Source organism: Palaemon carinicauda, chromosome 43, assembly GCF_036898095.1.
Source record: "Palaemon carinicauda isolate YSFRI2023 chromosome 43, ASM3689809v2, whole genome shotgun sequence".
In the NCBI taxonomy this organism is placed as follows: Eukaryota; Metazoa; Arthropoda; class Malacostraca; order Decapoda; family Palaemonidae; genus Palaemon; species Palaemon carinicauda.
In genome coordinates, this window is record NC_090767.1 from 59,777,202 (window position 1) to 59,797,626 (window position 20,425).

The window sequence follows — 20,425 nt, forward strand, 5'->3', positions numbered from 1 at the left end:
GGGGGAAATCATCAGGTAATTTTGAAGCAGAAGCATTGGAGCAAGCTATCAGATGGGGGAAATCATCAGGTAATTTTGAATGCAGAAGCATTGGAGCAAGCTATCAGATGGGGGAAATCATCAGGTAATTTTGAAGCAGAAGCATTGGAGCAAGCTATCAGATGGGGGAAATCATCAGGTAATTTTGAATGCAGAAGCATTGGAGCAAGCTATCAGATGGGGGAAATCATCAGGTTATTTTGGATGCAGAAGCATTGGAGCAAGCTATCAGATGGGGGAAATCATCAGGTTATTTTGGATGCAGAAGCATTGGAGCAAGCTATTAGATGGGGGAAATCATCAGGTAATTTGAAGCAGAAGCATTGGAGCAAGCTATCAGATGGGGGAAATCATCAGGTAATTTTGAATGCAGAAGCATTGGAGCAAGCTATCAGATGGGGGAAATCATCAGGTAATTTTGAATGCAGAAGCATTGGAGCAAGCTATCAGATGGGGGAAATCATCAGGTAATTTTGAATGCAGAAGCATTGGAGCAAGCTATCAGATGGGGGAAATCATCAGGTTATTTTGGATGCAGAAGCATTGGAGCAAGCTATCAGATGGGGGAAATCATCAGGTAATTTTGAATGCAGAAGCATTGGAGCAAGCTATCAGATGGGGGAAATCATCAGGTTATTTTGGATGCAGAAGCATTGGAGCAAGCTATCAGATGGGGGAAATCATCAGGTAATTTTGAATGCAGAAGCATTGGAGCAAGCTATCAGATGGGGGAAATCATCAGGTAATTTTGAATGCAGAAGCATTGGAGCAAGCTATCAGATGGGGGAAATCATCAGGTTATTTTGGATGCAGAAGCATTGGAGCAAGCTATCAGATGGGGGAAATCATCAGGTTATTTTGGATGCAGAAGCATTGGAGCAAGCTATTAGATGGGGGAAATCATCAGGTAATTTTGAAGCAGAAGCATTGGAGCAAGCTATCAGATGGGGGAAATCATCAGGTAATTTTGAATGCAGAAGCATTGGAGCAAGCTATCAGATGGGGGAAATCATCAGGTTATTTTGGATGCAGAAGCATTGGAGCAAGCTATTAGATGGGGGAAATCATCAGGTTATTTTGAATGCAGAAGCATTGGAGCAAGCTATCAGATGGGGGAAATCATCAGGTTATTTTGGATGCAGAAGCATTGGAGCAAGCTATCAGATGGGGGAAATCATCAGGTTATTTTGAAAGCAGAAGCATTGGAGCAAGCTATCAGATGGGGAAATCATCAGGTTATTTTGGATGCAGAAGCATTGGAGCAAGCTATCAGATGGGGGAAATCATCAGGTTATTTTGGATGCAGAAGCATTGGAGCAAGCTATCAGATGGGGGAAATCATCAGGTAATTTTGAATGCAGAAGCATTGGAGCAAGCTATCAGATGGGGGAAATCATCAGGTTATTTTGGATGCAGAAGCATTGGAGCAAGCTATCAGATGGGGGAAATCATCAGGTAATTTTGAATGCAGAAGCATTGGAGCAAGCTATCAGATGGGGGAAATCATCAGGTTATTTTGGATGCAGAAGCATTGGAGCAAGCTATCAGATGGGGGAAATCATCAGGTTATTTTGGATGCAGAAGCATTGGAGCAAGCTATTAGATGGGGGAAATCATCAGGTAATTTTGAAGCAGAAGCATTGGAGCAAGCTATCAGATGGGGGAAATCATCAGGTAATTTTGAATGCAGAAGCATTGGAGCAAGCTATCAGATGGGGGAAATCATCAGGTAATTTTGAATGCAGAAGCATTGGAGCAAGCTATCAGATGGGGGAAATCATCAGGTTATTTTGGATGCAGAAGCATTGGAGCAAGCTATCAGATGGGGGAAATCATCAGGTAATTTTGAATGCAGAAGCATTGGAGCAAGCTATCAGATGGGGGAAATCATCAGGTAATTTTGAATGCAGAAGCATTGGAGCAAGCTATCAGATGGGGGAAATCATCAGGTAATTTTGAATGCAGAAGCATTGGAGCAAGCTATCAGATGGGGGAAATCATCAGGTTATTTTGGATGCAGAAGCATTGGAGCAAGCTATCAGATGGGGGAAATCATCAGGTTATTTTGAAAGCAGAAGCATTGGAGCAAGCTATCAGATGGGGGAAATCATCAGGTAATTTTGAATGCAGAAGCATTGGAGCAAGCTATCAGATGGGGGAAATCATCAGGTTATTTTGGATGCAGAAGCATTGGAGCAAGCTATCAGATGGGGGAAATCATCAGGTTATTTTGGATGCAGAAGCATTGGAGCAAGCTATTAGATGGGGGAAATCATCAGGTAATTTTGAAGCAGAAGCATTGGAGCAAGCTATCAGATGGGGGAAATCATCAGGTAATTTTGAATGCAGAAGCATTGGAGCAAGCTATCAGATGGGGGAAATCATCAGGTAATTTTGAATGCAGAAGCATTGGAGCAAGCTATCAGATGGGGGAAATCATCAGGTAATTTTGAATGCAGAAGCATTGGAGCAAGCTATCAGATGGGGGAAATCATCAGGTAATTTTGAATGCAGAAGCATTGGAGCAAGCTATCAGATGGGGGAAATCATCAGGTTATTTTGGATGCAGAAGCATTGGAGCAAGCTATCAGATGGGGGAAATCATCAGGTTATTTTGGATGCAGAAGCATTGGAGCAAGCTATCAGATGGGGGAAATCATCAGGTTATTTTGGATGCAGAAGCATTGGAGCAAGCTATCAGATGGGGGAAATCATCAGGTAATTTTGAATGCAGAAGCATTGGAGCAAGCTATCAGATGGGGGAAATCATCAGGTTATTTTGGATGCAGAAGCATTGGAGCAAGCTATCAGATGGGGGAAATCATCAGGTTATTTTGGATGCAGAAGCATTGGAGCAAGCTATTAGATGGGGGAAATCATCAGGTAATTTTGAAGCAGAAGCATTGGAGCAAGCTATCAGATGGGGGAAATCATCAGGTAATTTTGAATGCAGAAGCATTGGAGCAAGCTATCAGATGGGGGAAATCATCAGGTTATTTTGGATGCAGAAGCATTGGAGCAAGCTATTAGATGGGGGAAATCATCAGGTTATTTTGAATGCAGAAGCATTGGAGCAAGCTATCAGATGGGGGAAATCATCAGGTTATTTTGGATGCAGAAGCATTGGAGCAAGCTATCAGATGGGGGAAATCATCAGGTTATTTTGGATGCAGAAGCATTGGAGCAAGCTATCAGATGGGGGAAATCATCAGGTTATTTTGGATGCAGAAGCATTGGAGCAAGCTATCAGATGGGGGAAATCATCAGGTTATTTTGAATGCAGAAGCATTGGAGCAAGCTATCAGATGGGGGAAATCATCAGGTTATTTTGGATGCAGAAGCATTGGAGCAAGCTATCAGATGGGGGAAATCATCAGGTTATTTTGAATGCAGAAGCATTGGAGCAAGCTATCAGATGGGGGAAATCATCAGGTTATTTTGGATGCAGAAGCATTGGAGCAAGCTATCAGATGGGGGAAATCATCAGGTTATTTTGGATGCAGAAGCATTGGAGCAAGCTATCAGATGGGGGAAATCATCAGGTAATTTTGAATGCAGAAGCATTGGAGCAAGCTATCAGATGGGGGAAATCATCAGGTAATTTTGAATGCAGAAGCATTGGAGCAAGCTATCAGATGGGGGAAATCATCAGGTAATTTTGGATGCAGAAGCATTGGAGCAAGCTATCAGATGGGGGAAATCATCAGGTTATTTTGGATGCAGAAGCATTGGAGCAAGCTATCAGATGGGGGAAATCATCAGGTTATTTTGAATGCAGAAGCATTGGAGCAAGCTATCAGATGGGGGAAATCATCAGGTTATTTTGGATGCAGAAGCATTGGAGCAAGCTATCAGATGGGGGAAATCATCAGGTTATTTTGGATGCAGAAGCATTGGAGCAAGCTATCAGATGGGGGAAATCATCAGGTTATTTTGGATGCAGAAGCATTGGAGCAAGCTATCAGATGGGGGAAATCATCAGGTAATTTTGAATGCAGAAGCATTGGAGCAAGCTATCAGATGGGGGAAATCATCAGGTTATTTTGAATGCAGAAGCATTGGAGCAAGCTATCAGATGGGGGAAATCATCAGGTTATTTTGGATGCAGAAGCATTGGAGCAAGCTATCAGATGGGGGAAATCATCAGGTAATTTTGAATGCAGAAGCATTGGAGCAAGCTATCAGATGGGGGAAATCATCAGGTTATTTTGGATGCAGAAGCATTGGAGCAAGCTATCAGATGGGGGAAATCATCAGGTTATTTTGGATGCAGAAGCATTGGAGCAAGCTATTAGATGGGGGAAATCATCAGGTTATTTTGAATGCAGAAGCATTGGAGCAAGCTATCAGATGGGGGAAATCATCAGGTAATTTTGAATGCAGAAGCATTGGAGCAAGCTATCAGATGGGGGAAATCATCAGGTTATTTTGGATGCAGAAGCATTGGAGCAAGCTATCAGATGGGGGAAATCATCAGGTAATTTTGAATGCAGAAGCATTGGAGCAAGCTATCAGATGGGGGAAATCATCAGGTTATTTTGGATGCAGAAGCATTGGAGCAAGCTATCAGATGGGGGAAATCATCAGGTAATTTTGAATGCAGAAGCATTGGAGCAAGCTATCAGATGGGGGAAATCATCAGGTAATTTTGGATGCAGAAGCATTGGAGCAAGCTATCAGATGGGGGAAATCATCAGGTTATTTTGGATGCAGAAGCATTGGAGCAAGCTATCAGATGGGGGAAATCATCAGGTTATTTTGGATGCAGAAGCATTGGAGCAAGCTATCAGATGGGGGAAATCATCAGGTTATTTTGGATGCAGAAGCATTGGAGCAAGCTATCAGATGGGGGAAATCATCAGGTTATTTTGGATGCAGAAGCATTGGAGCAAGCTATCAGATGGGGGAAATCATCAGGTTATTTTGAAGGCAGAAGCATTGGAGCAAGCTATCAGATGGGGGAAATCATCAGGTTATTTTGAAGGCAGAAGCATTGGAGCAAGCTATCAGATGGGGGAAATCATCAGGTAATTTTGAATGCAGAAGCATTGGAGCAAGCTATCAGATGGGGGAAATCATCAGGTAATTTTGAATGCAGAAGCATTGGAGCAAGCTATCAGATGGGGGAAATCATCAGGTTATTTTGGATGCAGAAGCATTGGAGCAAGCTATCAGATGGGGGAAATCATCAGGTAATTTTGAATGCAGAAGCATTGGAGCAAGCTATCAGATGGGGGAAATCATCAGGTAATTTTGAATGCAGAAGCATTGGAGCAAGCTATCAGATGGGGGAAATCATCAGGTTATTTTGGATGCAGAAGCATTGGAGCAAGCTATCAGATGGGGGAAATTTGCAGGTAATTTTGAAGGCAAAAGCATTGGAGCAAGCTATCAGATGGGGGAAATCATCAGGTTATTTTGAAGGCAGAAGCATTGGAGCAAGCTATCAGATGGGGGAAATCATCAGGTAATTTTGAAGGCAGAAGCATTGGAGCAAGCTATCAGAGGGGGGAAATTTGCAGGTAATTTTGAAGGCAAAAGCATTGGAGCAAGCTATCAGATGGGGGAAATTTGCAGGTAATTTTGAAGGCAAAAGCATTGGAGCAAGCTATCAGATGGGGGAAATCTGCAGGTAATTTTGAAAGCAGAAGCATTGGAGCAAGCTATCAGATGGGGGAAATCATCAGGTTATTTTGAATGCAGAAGCATTGGAGCAAGCTATCAGATGGGGGAAATCATCAGGTAATTTTGAATGCTGAAGCATTGGAGCAAGCTATCAGATGGGGGAAATCATCAGGTAATTTTGAATGCAGAAGCATTGGAGCAAGCTATCAGATGGGGGAAATCTGCAGGTAATTTTGAAAGCAGAAGCATTGGAGCAAGCTATCAGATGGGGGAAATCATCAGGTAATTTTGAAAGCAGAAGCATTGGAGCAAGCTATCAGATGGGGGAAATCATCAGGTAATTTTGAATGCTGAAGCATTGGAGCAAGCTATCAGATGGGGGAAATCATCAGGTAATTTTGAAGCAGAAGCATTGGAGCAAGCTATCAGATGGGGGAAATCATCAGGTAATTTTGGAAGCAGAAGCATTGGAGCAAGCTATCAGATGGGGGAAATCATCAGGTAATTTTGGAAGCAGAAGCATTGGAGCAAGCTATCAGATGGGGGAAATCATCAGGTAATTTTGGAAGCAGAAGCATTGGAGCAAGCTATCAGATGGGGGAAATCATCAGGTAATTTTGAATGCTGAAGCATTGGAGCAAGCTATCAGATGGGGGAAATCATCAGGTAATTTTGAATGCAGAAGCATTGGAGCAAGCTATCAGATGGGGGAAATCATCAGGTAATTTTGAATGCTGAAGCATTGGAGCAAGCTATCAGATGGGGGAAATCATCAGGTAATTTTGAATGCAGAAGCATTGGAGCAAGCTATCAGATGGGGGAAATCATCAGGTAATTTTGAATGCAGAAGCATTGGAGCAAGCTATCAGATGGGGGAAATCATCAGGTAATTTTGGAAGCAGAAGCATTGGAGCAAGCTATCAGATGGGGGAAATCATCAGGTAATTTTGGAAGCAGAAGCATTGGAGCAAGCTATCAGATGGGGGAAATCATCAGGTAATTTTGAATGCTGAAGCATTGGAGCAAGCTATCAGATGGGGGAAATCATCAGGTAATTTTGGAAGCAGAAGCATTGGAGCAAGCTATCAGATGGGGGAAATCATCAGGTAATTTTGGAAGCAGAAGCATTGGAGCAAGCTATCAGATGGGGGAAATCATCAGGTAATTTTGAATGCTGAAGCATTGGAGCAAGCTATCAGATGGGGGAAATCATCAGGTAATTTTGGAAGCAGAAGCATTGGAGCAAGCTATCAGATGGGGGAAATCATCAGGTAATTTTGAATGCTGAAGCATTGGAGCAAGCTATCAGATGGGGGAAATCATCAGGTAATTTTGGAAGCAGAAGCATTGGAGCAAGCTATCAGATGGGGGAAATCATCAGGTAATTTTGAATGCTGAAGCATTGGAGCAAGCTATCAGATGGGGGAAATCATCAGGTAATTTTGGAAGCAGAAGCATTGGAGCAAGCTATCAGATGGGGGAAATCATCAGGTAATTTTGGAAGCAGAAGCATTGGAGCAAGCTATCAGATGGGGGAAATCATCAGGTAATTTTGAATGCTGAAGCATTGGAGCAAGCTATCAGATGGGGGAAATCATCAGGTAATTTTGAAGCAGAAGCATTGGAGCAAGCTATCAGATGGGGGAAATCATCAGGTAATTTTGGAAGCAGAAGCATTGGAGCAAGCTATCAGATGGGGGAAATCATCAGGTAATTTTGGAAGCAGAAGCATTGGAGCAAGCTATCAGATGGGGGAAATCATCAGGTAATTTTGGAAGCAGAAGCATTGGAGCAAGCTATCAGATGGGGGAAATCATCAGGTTATTTTGGATGCAGAAGCATTGGAGCAAGCTATCAGATGGGGGAAATCATCAGGTAATTTTGAATGCTGAAGCATTGGAGCAAGCTATCAGATGGGGGAAATCATCAGGTAATTTTGAATGCAGAAGCATTGGAGCAAGCTATCAGATGGGGGAAATCATCAGGTAATTTTGAATGCTGAAGCATTGGAGCAAGCTATCAGATGGGGGAAATCATCAGGTAATTTTGAATGCAGAAGCATTGGAGCAAGCTATCAGATGGGGGAAATCATCAGGTAATTTTGAATGCAGAAGCATTGGAGCAAGCTATCAGATGGGGGAAATCATCAGGTAATTTTGAATGCTGAAGCATTGGAGCAAGCTATCAGATGGGGGAAATCATCAGGTAATTTTGAAGCAGAAGCATTGGAGCAAGCTATCAGATGGGGGAAATCATCAGGTAATTTTGGAAGCAGAAGCATTGGAGCAAGCTATCAGATGGGGGAAATCATCAGGTAATTTTGAATGCTGAAGCATTGGAGCAAGCTATCAGATGGGGGAAATCATCAGGTAATTTTGAATGCAGAAGCATTGGAGCAAGCTATCAGATGGGGGAAATCATCAGGTAATTTTGAATGCTGAAGCATTGGAGCAAGCTATCAGATGGGGGAAATCATCAGGTAATTTTGAAGCAGAAGCATTGGAGCAAGCTATCAGATGGGGGAAATCATCAGGTAATTTTGAATGCAGAAGCATTGGAGCAAGCTATCAGATGGGGGAAATCATCAGGTAATTTTGAATGCAGAAGCATTGGAGCAAGCTATCAGATGGGGGAAATCATCAGGTAATTTTGAATGCTGAAGCATTGGAGCAAGCTATCAGATGGGGGAAATCATCAGGTAATTTTGAAGCAGAAGCATTGGAGCAAGCTATCAGATGGGGGAAATCATCAGGTAATTTTGGAAGCAGAAGCATTGGAGCAAGCTATCAGATGGGGGAAATCATCAGGTAATTTTGGAAGCAGAAGCATTGGAGCAAGCTATCAGATGGGGGAAATCATCAGGTAATTTTGGAAGCAGAAGCATTGGAGCAAGCTATCAGATGGGGGAAATCATCAGGTAATTTTGAATGCTGAAGCATTGGAGCAAGCTATCAGATGGGGGAAATCATCAGGTAATTTTGAATGCAGAAGCATTGGAGCAAGCTATCAGATGGGGGAAATCATCAGGTAATTTTGAATGCTGAAGCATTGGAGCAAGCTATCAGATGGGGGAAATCATCAGGTAATTTTGAATGCAGAAGCATTGGAGCAAGCTATCAGATGGGGGAAATCATCAGGTAATTTTGAATGCAGAAGCATTGGAGCAAGCTATCAGATGGGGGAAATCATCAGGTAATTTTGGAAGCAGAAGCATTGGAGCAAGCTATCAGATGGGGGAAATCATCAGGTAATTTTGGAAGCAGAAGCATTGGAGCAAGCTATCAGATGGGGGAAATCATCAGGTAATTTTGAATGCTGAAGCATTGGAGCAAGCTATCAGATGGGGGAAATCATCAGGTAATTTTGGAAGCAGAAGCATTGGAGCAAGCTATCAGATGGGGGAAATCATCAGGTAATTTTGGAAGCAGAAGCATTGGAGCAAGCTATCAGATGGGGGAAATCATCAGGTAATTTTGAATGCTGAAGCATTGGAGCAAGCTATCAGATGGGGGAAATCATCAGGTAATTTTGGAAGCAGAAGCATTGGAGCAAGCTATCAGATGGGGGAAATCATCAGGTAATTTTGAATGCTGAAGCATTGGAGCAAGCTATCAGATGGGGGAAATCATCAGGTAATTTTGGAAGCAGAAGCATTGGAGCAAGCTATCAGATGGGGGAAATCATCAGGTAATTTTGAATGCTGAAGCATTGGAGCAAGCTATCAGATGGGGGAAATCATCAGGTAATTTTGGAAGCAGAAGCATTGGAGCAAGCTATCAGATGGGGGAAATCATCAGGTAATTTTGGAAGCAGAAGCATTGGAGCAAGCTATCAGATGGGGGAAATCATCAGGTAATTTTGAATGCTGAAGCATTGGAGCAAGCTATCAGATGGGGGAAATCATCAGGTAATTTTGAAGCAGAAGCATTGGAGCAAGCTATCAGATGGGGGAAATCATCAGGTAATTTTGGAAGCAGAAGCATTGGAGCAAGCTATCAGATGGGGGAAATCATCAGGTAATTTTGGAAGCAGAAGCATTGGAGCAAGCTATCAGATGGGGGAAATCATCAGGTAATTTTGGAAGCAGAAGCATTGGAGCAAGCTATCAGATGGGGGAAATCATCAGGTAATTTTGAATGCTGAAGCATTGGAGCAAGCTATCAGATGGGGGAAATCATCAGGTAATTTTGAATGCAGAAGCATTGGAGCAAGCTATCAGATGGGGGAAATCATCAGGTAATTTTGAATGCTGAAGCATTGGAGCAAGCTATCAGATGGGGGAAATCATCAGGTAATTTTGAATGCAGAAGCATTGGAGCAAGCTATCAGATGGGGGAAATCATCAGGTAATTTTGAATGCAGAAGCATTGGAGCAAGCTATCAGATGGGGGAAATCATCAGGTTATTTTGAATGCAGAAGCATTGGAGCAAGCTATCAGATGGGGGAAATCATCAGGTAATTTTGAATGCTGAAGCATTGGAGCAAGCTATCAGATGGGGGAAATCTGCAGGTTATTTTGAATGCAGAAGCATTGGAGCAAGCTATCAGATGGGGGAAATCATCAGGTAATTTTGAATGCAGAAGCATTGGAGCAAGCTATCAGATGGGGGAAATCATCAGGTAATTTTGGAAGCAGAAGCATTGGAGCAAGCTATCAGATGGGGGAAATCATCAGGTAATTTTGGAAGCAGAAGCATTGGAGCAAGCTATCAGATGGGGGAAATCATCAGGTAATTTTGAAAGCAGAAGCATTGGAGCAAGCTATCAGATGGGGGAAATCATCAGGTAATTTTGGAAGCAGAAGCATTGGAGCAAGCTATCAGATGGGGGAAATCATCAGGTAATTTTGAATGCTGAAGCATTGGAGCAAGCTATCAGATGGGGGAAATCATCAGGTAATTTTGAATGCTGAAGCATTGGAGCAAGCTATCAGATGGGGGAAATCATCAGGTAATTTTGAATGCTGAAGCATTGGAGCAAGCTATCAGATGGGGGAAATCATCAGGTAATTTTGAATGCAGAAGCATTGGAGCAAGCTATCAGATGGGGGAAATCATCAGGTAATTTTGAATGCAGAAGCATTGGAGCAAGCTATCAGATGGGGGAAATCATCAGGTTATTTTGAATGCAGAAGCATTGGAGCAAGCTATCAGATGGGGGAAATCATCAGGTAATTTTGAATGCTGAAGCATTGGAGCAAGCTATCAGATGGGGGAAATCATCAGGTAATTTTGAATGCAGAAGCATTGGAGCAAGCTATCAGATGGGGGAAATCATCAGGTAATTTTGGAAGCAGAAGCATTGGAGCAAGCTATCAGATGGGGGAAATCATCAGGTAATTTTGGAAGCAGAAGCATTGGAGCAAGCTATCAGATGGGGGAAATCATCAGGTAATTTTGGAAGCAGAAGCATTGGAGCAAGCTATCAGATGGGGGAAATCATCAGGTAATTTTGGAAGCAGAAGCATTGGAGCAAGCTATCAGATGGGGGAAATCATCAGGTAATTTTGGAAGCAGAAGCATTGGAGCAAGCTATCAGATGGGGGAAATCATCAGGTAATTTTGAATGCTGAAGCATTGGAGCAAGCTATCAGATGGGGGAAATCATCAGGTTATTTTGAATGCTGAAGCATTGGAGCAAGCTATCAGATGGGAGAAATCATCAGGTTATTTTGAATGCTGAAGCATTGGAGCAAGCTATCAGATGGGGGAAATCATCAGGTAATTTTGAAGCAGAAGCATTGGAGCAAGCTATCAGATGGGGGAAATCATCAGGTAATTTTGGAAGCAGAAGCATTGGAGCAAGCTATCAGATGGGGGAAATCATCAGGTAATTTTGAATGCTGAAGCATTGGAGCAAGCTATCAGATGGGGGAAATCATCAGGTTATTTTGAATGCTGAAGCATTGGAGCAAGCTATCAGATGGGAGAAATCATCAGGTTATTTTGAATGCTGAAGCATTGGAGCAAGCTATCAGATGGGGGAAATCATCAGGTAATTTTGAATGCTGAAGCATTGGAGCAAGATATCAGATGGGGGAAATCATCAGGTAATTTTGAATGCTGAAGCATTGGAGCAAGATATCAGATGGGGGAAATCATCAGGTAATTTTGAATGCTGAAGCATTGGAGCAAGCTATCAGATGGGGGAAATCATCAGGTTATTTTGAATGCAGAAGCATTGGAGCAAGCTATCAGATGGGGGAAATCATCAGGTAATTTTGAATGCTGAAGCATTGGAGCAAGCTATCAGATGGGGGAAATCATCAGGTTATTTTGAATGCAGAAGCATTGGAGCAAGCTATCAGATGGGGGAAATCATCAGGTAATTTTGGAAGCAGAAGCATTGGAGCAAGCTATCAGATGGGGGAAATCATCAGGTAATTTTGAATGCAGAAGCATTGGAGCAAGCTATCAGATGGGGGAAATCATCAGGTAATTTTGAATGCTGAAGCATTGGAGCAAGCTATCAGATGGGGGAAATCATCAGGTAATTTTGAATGCAGAAGCATTGGAGCAAGCTATCAGATGGGGGAAATCATCAGGTAATTTTGAATGCAGAAGCATTGGAGCAAGCTATCAGATGGGGGAAATCATCAGGTAATTTTGGAAGCAGAAGCATTGGAGCAAGCTATCAGATGGGGGAAATCATCAGGTAATTTTGGAAGCAGAAGCATTGGAGCAAGCTATCAGATGGGGGAAATCATCAGGTTATTTTGGATGCAGAAGCATTGGAGCAAGCTATCAGATGGGGGAAATCATCAGGTTATTTTGAATGCAGAAGCATTGGAGCAAGCTATCAGATGGGGGAAATCTGCAGGTTATTTTGAATGCAGAAGCATTGGAGCAAGCTATCAGATGGGGGAAATCTGCAGGTTATTTTGAATGCAGAAGCATTGGAGCAAGCTATCAGATGGGGGAAATCATCAGGTTATTTTGAAGGCAGAAGCATTGGAGCAAGCTATCAGATGGGGGAAATCATCAGGTAATTTTGAATGCTGAAGCATTGGAGCAAGCTATCAGATGGGGGAAATCATCAGGTAATTTTGAATGCAGAAGCATTGGAGCAAGCTATCAGATGGGGGAAATCATCAGGTAATTTTGGAAGCAGAAGCATTGGAGCAAGCTATCAGATGGGGGAAATCATCAGGTAATTTTGGAAGCAGAAGCATTGGAGCAAGCTATCAGATGGGGGAAATCATCAGGTAATTTTGGAAGCAGAAGCATTGGAGCAAGCTATCAGATGGGGGAAATCATCAGGTTATTTTGAATGCAGAAGCATTGGAGCAAGCTATCAGATGGGGGAAATCTGCAGGTTATTTTGAATGCAGAAGCATTGGAGCAAGCTATCAGATGGGGGAAATCATCAGGTAATTTTGAAGCAGAAGCATTGGAGCAAGCTATCAGATGGGGGAAATCATCAGGTTATTTTGAAGGCAGAAGCATTGGAGCAAGCTATCAGATGGGGGAAATCATCAGGTAATTTTGAATGCTGAAGCATTGGAGCAAGCTATCAGATGGGGGAAATCATCAGGTAATTTTGAATGCTGAAGCATTGGAGCAAGCTATCAGATGGGGGAAATCATCAGGTTATTTTGAATGCAGAAGCATTGGAGCAAGCTATCAGATGGGGGAAATCATCAGGTAATTTTGAATGCTGAAGCATTGGAGCAAGCTATCAGATGGGGGAAATCATCAGGTAATTTTGAATGCAGAAGCATTGGAGCAAGCTATCAGATGGGGGAAATCATCAGGTAATTTTGGAAGCAGAAGCATTGGAGCAAGCTATCAGATGGGGGAAATCATCAGGTAATTTTGGAAGCAGAAGCATTGGAGCAAGCTATCAGATGGGGGAAATCATCAGGTTATTTTGAATGCAGAAGCATTGGAGCAAGCTATCAGATGGGGGAAATCTGCAGGTAATTTTGAATGCAGAAGCATTGGAGCAAGCTATCAGATGGGGGAAATCATCAGGTAATTTTGAAGCAGAAGCATTGGAGCAAGCTATCAGATGGGGGAAATCATCAGGTTATTTTGAATGCAGAAGCATTGGAGCAAGCTATCAGATGGGGGAAATCATCAGGTAATTTTGGAAGCAGAAGCATTGGAGCAAGCTATCAGATGGGGGAAATCATCAGGTTATTTTGAATGCAGAAGCATTGGAGCAAGCTATCAGATGGGGGAAATCTGCAGGTTATTTTGAATGCAGAAGCATTGGAGCAAGCTATCAGATGGGGGAAATCATCAGGTAATTTTGGAAGCAGAAGCATTGGAGCAAGCTATCAGATGGGGGAAATCATCAGGTTATTTTGAATGCAGAAGCATTGGAGCAAGCTATCAGATGGGGGAAATCTGCAGGTTATTTTGAATGCAGAAGCATTGGAGCAAGCTATCAGATGGGGGAAATCTGCAGGTTATTTTGGAAGCAGAAGCATTGGAGCAAGCTATCAGATGGGGGAAATCATCAGGTTATTTTGAAGGCAGAAGCATTGGAGCAAGCTATCAGATGGGGGAAATCATCAGGTAATTTTGGAAGCAGAAGCATTGGAGCAAGCTATCAGATGGGGGAAATCATCAGGTAATTTTGAAAGCAGAAGCATTGGAGCAAGCTATCAGATGGGGGAAATCATCAGGTAATTTTGAATGCTGAAGCATTGGAGCAAGCTATCAGATGGGGGAAATCATCAGGTAATTTTGAATGCAGAAGCATTGGAGCAAGCTATCAGATGGGGGAAATCATCAGGTAATTTTGGAAGCAGAAGCATTGGAGCAAGCTATCAGATGGGGGAAATCATCAGGTAATTTTGGAAGCAGAAGCATTGGAGCAAGCTATCAGATGGGGGAAATCATCAGGTTATTTTGAATGCAGAAGCATTGGAGCAAGCTATCAGATGGGGGAAATCTGCAGGTTATTTTGAATGCAGAAGCATTGGAGCAAGCTATCAGATGGGGGAAATCATCAGGTAATTTTGGAAGCAGAAGCATTGGAGCAAGCTATCAGATGGGGGAAATCATCAGGTTATTTTGGAAGCAGAAGCATTGGAGCAAGCTATCAGATGGGGGAAATCATCAGGTTATTTTGAATGCAGAAGCATTGGAGCAAGCTATCAGATGGGGGAAATCTGCAGGTTATTTTGAATGCAGAAGCATTGGAGCAAGCTATCAGATGGGGGAAATCATCAGGTAATTTTGGAAGCAGAAGCATTGGAGCAAGCTATCAGATGGGGGAAATCATCAGGTTATTTTGAATGCAGAAGCATTGGAGCAAGCTATCAGATGGGGGAAATCTGCAGGTTATTTTGAATGCAGAAGCATTGGAGCAAGCTATCAGATGGGGGAAATCATCAGGTAATTTTGGAAGCAGAAGCATTGGAGCAAGCTATCAGATGGGGGAAATCATCAGGTAATTTTGGAAGCAGAAGCATTGGAGCAAGCTATCAGATGGGGGAAATCATCAGGTTATTTTGAATGCAGAAGCATTGGAGCAAGCTATTAGATGGGGGAAATCATCAGGTTATTTTGAATGCAGAAGCATTGGAGCAAGCTATCAGATGGGGGAAATCTGCAGGTTATTTTGGAAGCAGAAGCATTGGAGCAAGCTATCAGATGGGGGAAATCATCAGGTTATTTTGAATGCAGAAGCATTGGAGCAAGCTATCAGATGGGGGAAATCATCAGGTAATTTTGAATGCTGAAGCATTGGAGCAAGCTATCAGATGGGGGAAATCATCAGGTAATTTTGAATGCAGAAGCATTGGAGCAAGCTATCAGATGGGGGAAATCATCAGGTAATTTTGAATGCAGAAGCATTGGAGCAAGCTATCAGATGGGGGAAATCATCAGGTTATTTTGAATGCAGAAGCATTGGAGCAAGCTATCAGATGGGGGAAATCATCAGGTAATTTTGAATGCTGAAGCATTGGAGCAAGCTATCAGATGGGGGAAATCTGCAGGTTATTTTGAAAGCAGAAGCATTGGAGCAAGCTATCAGATGGGGGAAATCATCAGGTAATTTTGAATGCAGAAGCATTGGAGCAAGCTATCAGATGGGGGAAATCATCAGGTAATTTTGGAAGCAGAAGCATTGGAGCAAGCTATCAGATGGGGGAAATCATCAGGTAATTTTGGAAGCAGAAGCATTGGAGCAAGCTATCAGATGGGGGAAATCATCAGGTAATTTTGAAAGCAGAAGCATTGGAGCAAGCTATCAGATGGGGGAAATCATCAGGTAATTTTGAATGCTGAAGCATTGGAGCAAGCTATCAGATGGGGGAAATCATCAGGTAATTTTGAATGCTGAAGCATTGGAGCAAGCTATCAGATGGGGGAAATCATCAGGTAATTTTGGAAGCAGAAGCATTGGAGCAAGCTATCAGATGGGGGAAATCATCAGGTAATTTTGGAAGCAGAAGCATTGGAGCAAGCTATCAGATGGGGGAAATCATCAGGTAATTTTGAAGGCAGAAGCATTGGAGCAAGCTATCAGATGGGGGAAATCATCAGGTAATTTTGAATGCAGAAGCATTGGAGCAAGCTATCAGATGGGGGAAATCATCAGGTAATTTTGGAAGCAGAAGCATTGGAGCAAGCTATCAGATGGGGGAAATCATCAGGTAATTTTGGAAGCAGAAGCATTGGAGCAAGCTATCAGATGGGGGAAATCATCAGGTTATTTTGAATGCTGAAGCATTGGAGCAAGCTATCAGATGGGGGAAATCATCAGGTAATTTTGGAAGCAGAAGCATTGGAGCAAGCTATCAGATGGGGGAAATCATCAGGTAATTTTGAATGCTGAAGCATTGGAGCAAGCTATCAGATGGGGGAAATCATCAGGTAATTTTGGAAGCAGAAGCATTGGAGCAAGCTATCAGATGGGGGAAATCATCAGGTAATTTTGGAAGCAGAAGCATTGGAGCAAGCTATCAGATGGGGGAAATCATCAGGTAATTTTGAATGCTGAAGCATTGGAGCAAGCTATCAGATGGGGGAAATCATCAGGTAATTTTGAATGCTGAAGCATTGGAGCAAGCTATCAGATGGGGGAAATCATCAGGTAATTTTGAATGCAGAAGCATTGGAGCAAGCTATCAGATGGGGGAAATCATCAGGTAATTTTGAATGCTGAAGCATTGGAGCAAGCTATCAGATGGGGGAAATCATCAGGTAATTTTGAATGCTGAAGCATTGGAGCAAGCTATCAGATGGGGGAAATCATCAGGTAATTTTGAATGCAGAAGCATTGGAGCAAGCTATCAGATGGGGGAAATCATCAGGTAATTTTGAATGCAGAAGCATTGGAGCAAGCTATCAGATGGGGGAAATCATCAGGTAATTTTGAATGCTGAAGCATTGGAGCAAGCTATCAGATGGGGGAAATCATCAGGTAATTTTGAATGCAGAAGCATTGGAGCAAGCTATCAGATGGGGGAAATCATCAGGTTATTTTGAATGCAGAAGCATTGGAGCAAGCTATCAGATGGGGGAAATCATCAGGTAATTTTGAATGCTGAAGCATTGGAGCAAGCTATCAGATGGGGGAAATCATCAGGTAATTTTGAATGCAGAAGCATTGGAGCAAGCTATCAGATGGGGGAAATCATCAGGTAATTTTGGAAGCAGAAGCATTGGAGCAAGCTATCAGATGGGGGAAATCATCAGGTAATTTTGGAAGCAGAAGCATTGGAGCAAGCTATCAGATGGGGGAAATCATCAGGTAATTTTGGAAGCAGAAGCATTGGAGCAAGCTATCAGATGGGGGAAATCATCAGGTAATTTTGGAAGCAGAAGCATTGGAGCAAGCTATCAGATGGGGGAAATCATCAGGTAATTTTGAATGCTGAAGCATTGGAGCAAGCTATCAGATGGGGGAAATCATCAGGTTATTTTGAATGCTGAAGCATTGGAGCAAGCTATCAGATGGGAGAAATCATCAGGTTATTTTGAATGCAGAAGCATTGGAGCAAGCTATCAGATGGGGGAAATCATCAGGTAATTTTGGAAGCAGAAGCATTGGAGCAAGCTATCAGATGGGGGAAATCATCAGGTAATTTTGAATGCTGAAGCATTGGAGCAAGCTATCAGATGGGGGAAATCATCAGGTTATTTTGAATGCTGAAGCATTGGAGCAAGCTATCAGATGGGAGAAATCATCAGGTTATTTTGAATGCTGAAGCATTGGAGCAAGCTATCAGATGGGGGAAATCATCAGGTAATTTTGAATGCTGAAGCATTGGAGCAAGCTATCAGATGGGGGAAATCATCAGGTAATTTTGAAAGCAGAAGCATTGGAGCAAGCTATCAGATGGGGGAAATCATCAGGTAATTTTGAAAGCAGAAGCATTGGAGCAAGCTATCAGATGGGGGAAATCTGCAGGTTATTTTGAATGCAGAAGCATTGGAGCAAGCTATCAGATGGGGGAAATCATCAGGTAATTTTGAATGCTGAAGCATTGGAGCAAGCTATCAGATGGGGGAAATCATCAGGTAATTTTGAATGCTGAAGCATTGGAGCAAGCTATCAGATGGGGGAAATCATCAGGTAATTTTGAAAGCAGAAGCATTGGAGCAAGCTATCAGATGGGGGAAATCATCAGGTAATTTTGAAAGCAGAAGCATTGGAGCAAGCTATCAGATGGGGGAAATCATCAGGTAATTTTGAAAGCAGAAGCATTGGAGCAAGCTATCAGATGGGGGAAATCTGCAGGTTATTTTGAATGCAGAAGCATTGGAGCAAGCTATCAGATGGGGGAAATCATCAGGTAATTTTGAATGCAGAAGCATTGGAGCAAGCTATCAGATGGGGGAAATCATCAGGTAATTTTGAATGCTGAAGCATTGGAGCAAGCTATCAGATGGGGGAAATCATCAGGTAATTTTGAAAGCAGAAGCATTGGAGCAAGCTATCAGATGGGGGAAATCATCAGGTAATTTTGAAAGCAGAAGCATTGGAGCAAGCTATCAGATGGGGGAAATCATCAGGTAATTTTGAAAGCAGAAGCATTGGAGCAAGCTATCAGATGGGGGAAATCTGCAGGTTATTTTGAATGCAGAAGCATTGGAGCAAGCTATCAGATGGGGGAAATCATCAGGTAATTTTGAATGCAGAAGCATTGGAGCAAGCTATCAGATGGGGGAAATCATCAGGTAATTTTGAAAGCAGAAGCATTGGAGCAAGCTATCAGATGGGGGAAATCATCAGGTAATTTTGAATGCAGAAGCATTGGAGCAAGCTATCAGATGGGGGAAATCATCAGGTAATTTTGAAGCAGAAGCATTGGAGCAAGCTATCAGATGGGGGAAATCATCAGGTAATTTTGAAAGCAGAAGCATTGGAGCAAGCTATCAGATGGGGGAAATCATCAGGTAATTTTGAATGCAGAAGCATTGGAGCAAGCTATCAGATGGGGGAAATCATCAGGTAATTTTGAAAGCAGAAGCATTGGAGCAAGCTATCAGATGGGGGAAATCATCAGGTAATTTTGAAAGCAGAAGCATTGGAGCAAGCTATCAGATGGGGGAAATCATCAGGTAATTTTGAAAGCAGAAGCATTGGAGCAAGCTATCAGATGGGGGAAATCATCAGGTAATTTTGAAAGCAGAAGCATTGGAGCAAGCTATCAGATGGGGGAAATCATCAGGTAATTTTGAAAGCAGAAGCATTGGAGCAAGCTATCAGATGGGGGAAATCATCAGGTAATTTTGAATGCAGAAGCATTGGAGCAAGCTATCAGATGGGGGAAATCATCAGGTAATTTTGAATGCAGAAGCATTGGAGCAAGCTATCAGATGGGGGAAATCATCAGGTAATTTTGAATGCAGAAGCATTGGAGCAAGCTATCAGATGGGGGAAATCATCAGGTAATTTTGAATGCAGAAGCATTGGAGCAAGCTATCAGATGGGGGAAATCATCAGGTAATTTTGAATGCAGAAGCATTGGAGCAAGCTATCAGATGGGGGAAATCATCAGGTAATTTTGAATGCAGAAGCATTGGAGCAAGCTATCAGATGGGGGAAATCATCAGGTAATTTTGAATGCAGAAGCATTGGAGCAAGCTATCAGATGGGGGAAATCATCAGGTAATTTTGAATGCAGAAGCATTGGAGCAAGCTATCAGATGGGGGAAATCATCAGGTTATTTTGAATGCAGAAGCATTGGAGCAAGCTATCAGATGGGGGAAATCTGCAGGTAATTTTGAATGCTGAAGCATTGGAGCAAGCTATCAGATGGGGGAAATCATCAGGTTATTTTGAATGCTGAAGCATTGGAGCAAGCTATCAGATGGGGGAAATCTGCAGGTAATTTTGAATGCTGAAGCATTGGAGCAAGCTATCAGATGGGGGAAATCATCAGGTAATTTTGAATGCTGAAGCATTGGAGCAAGCTATCAGATGGGGGAAATCATCAGGTAATTTTGAATGCTGAAGCATTGGAGCAAGCTATCAGATGGGGGAAATCATCAGGTAATTTTGAATGCTGAAGCATTGGAGCAAGCTATCAGATGGGGGAAATCATCAGGTAATTTTGAATGCTGAAGCATTGGAGCAAGCTATCAGATGGGGGAAATCATCAGGTAATTTTGAAGCAGAAGCATTGGAGCAAGCTATCAGATGGGGGAAATCATCAGGTAATTTTGAAGGCAGAAGCATTGGAGCAAGCTATCAGATGGGGGAAATCATCAGGTTATTTTGAAGGCAGAAGCATTGGAGCAAGCTATCAGATGGGGGAAATCATCAGGTTATTTTGAAGGCAAAAGCATTGG

At 42.5% G+C, this 20,425-nt stretch overlaps 1 pseudogene; it reads right to left on the minus strand.

Moving 5' to 3' along the window:
* Nucleotides 1–20,425, minus strand: part of LOC137633907 (eggshell protein 1-like) — a 47,333-nt pseudogene that overhangs the window by 23,179 nt on the left and 3,729 nt on the right.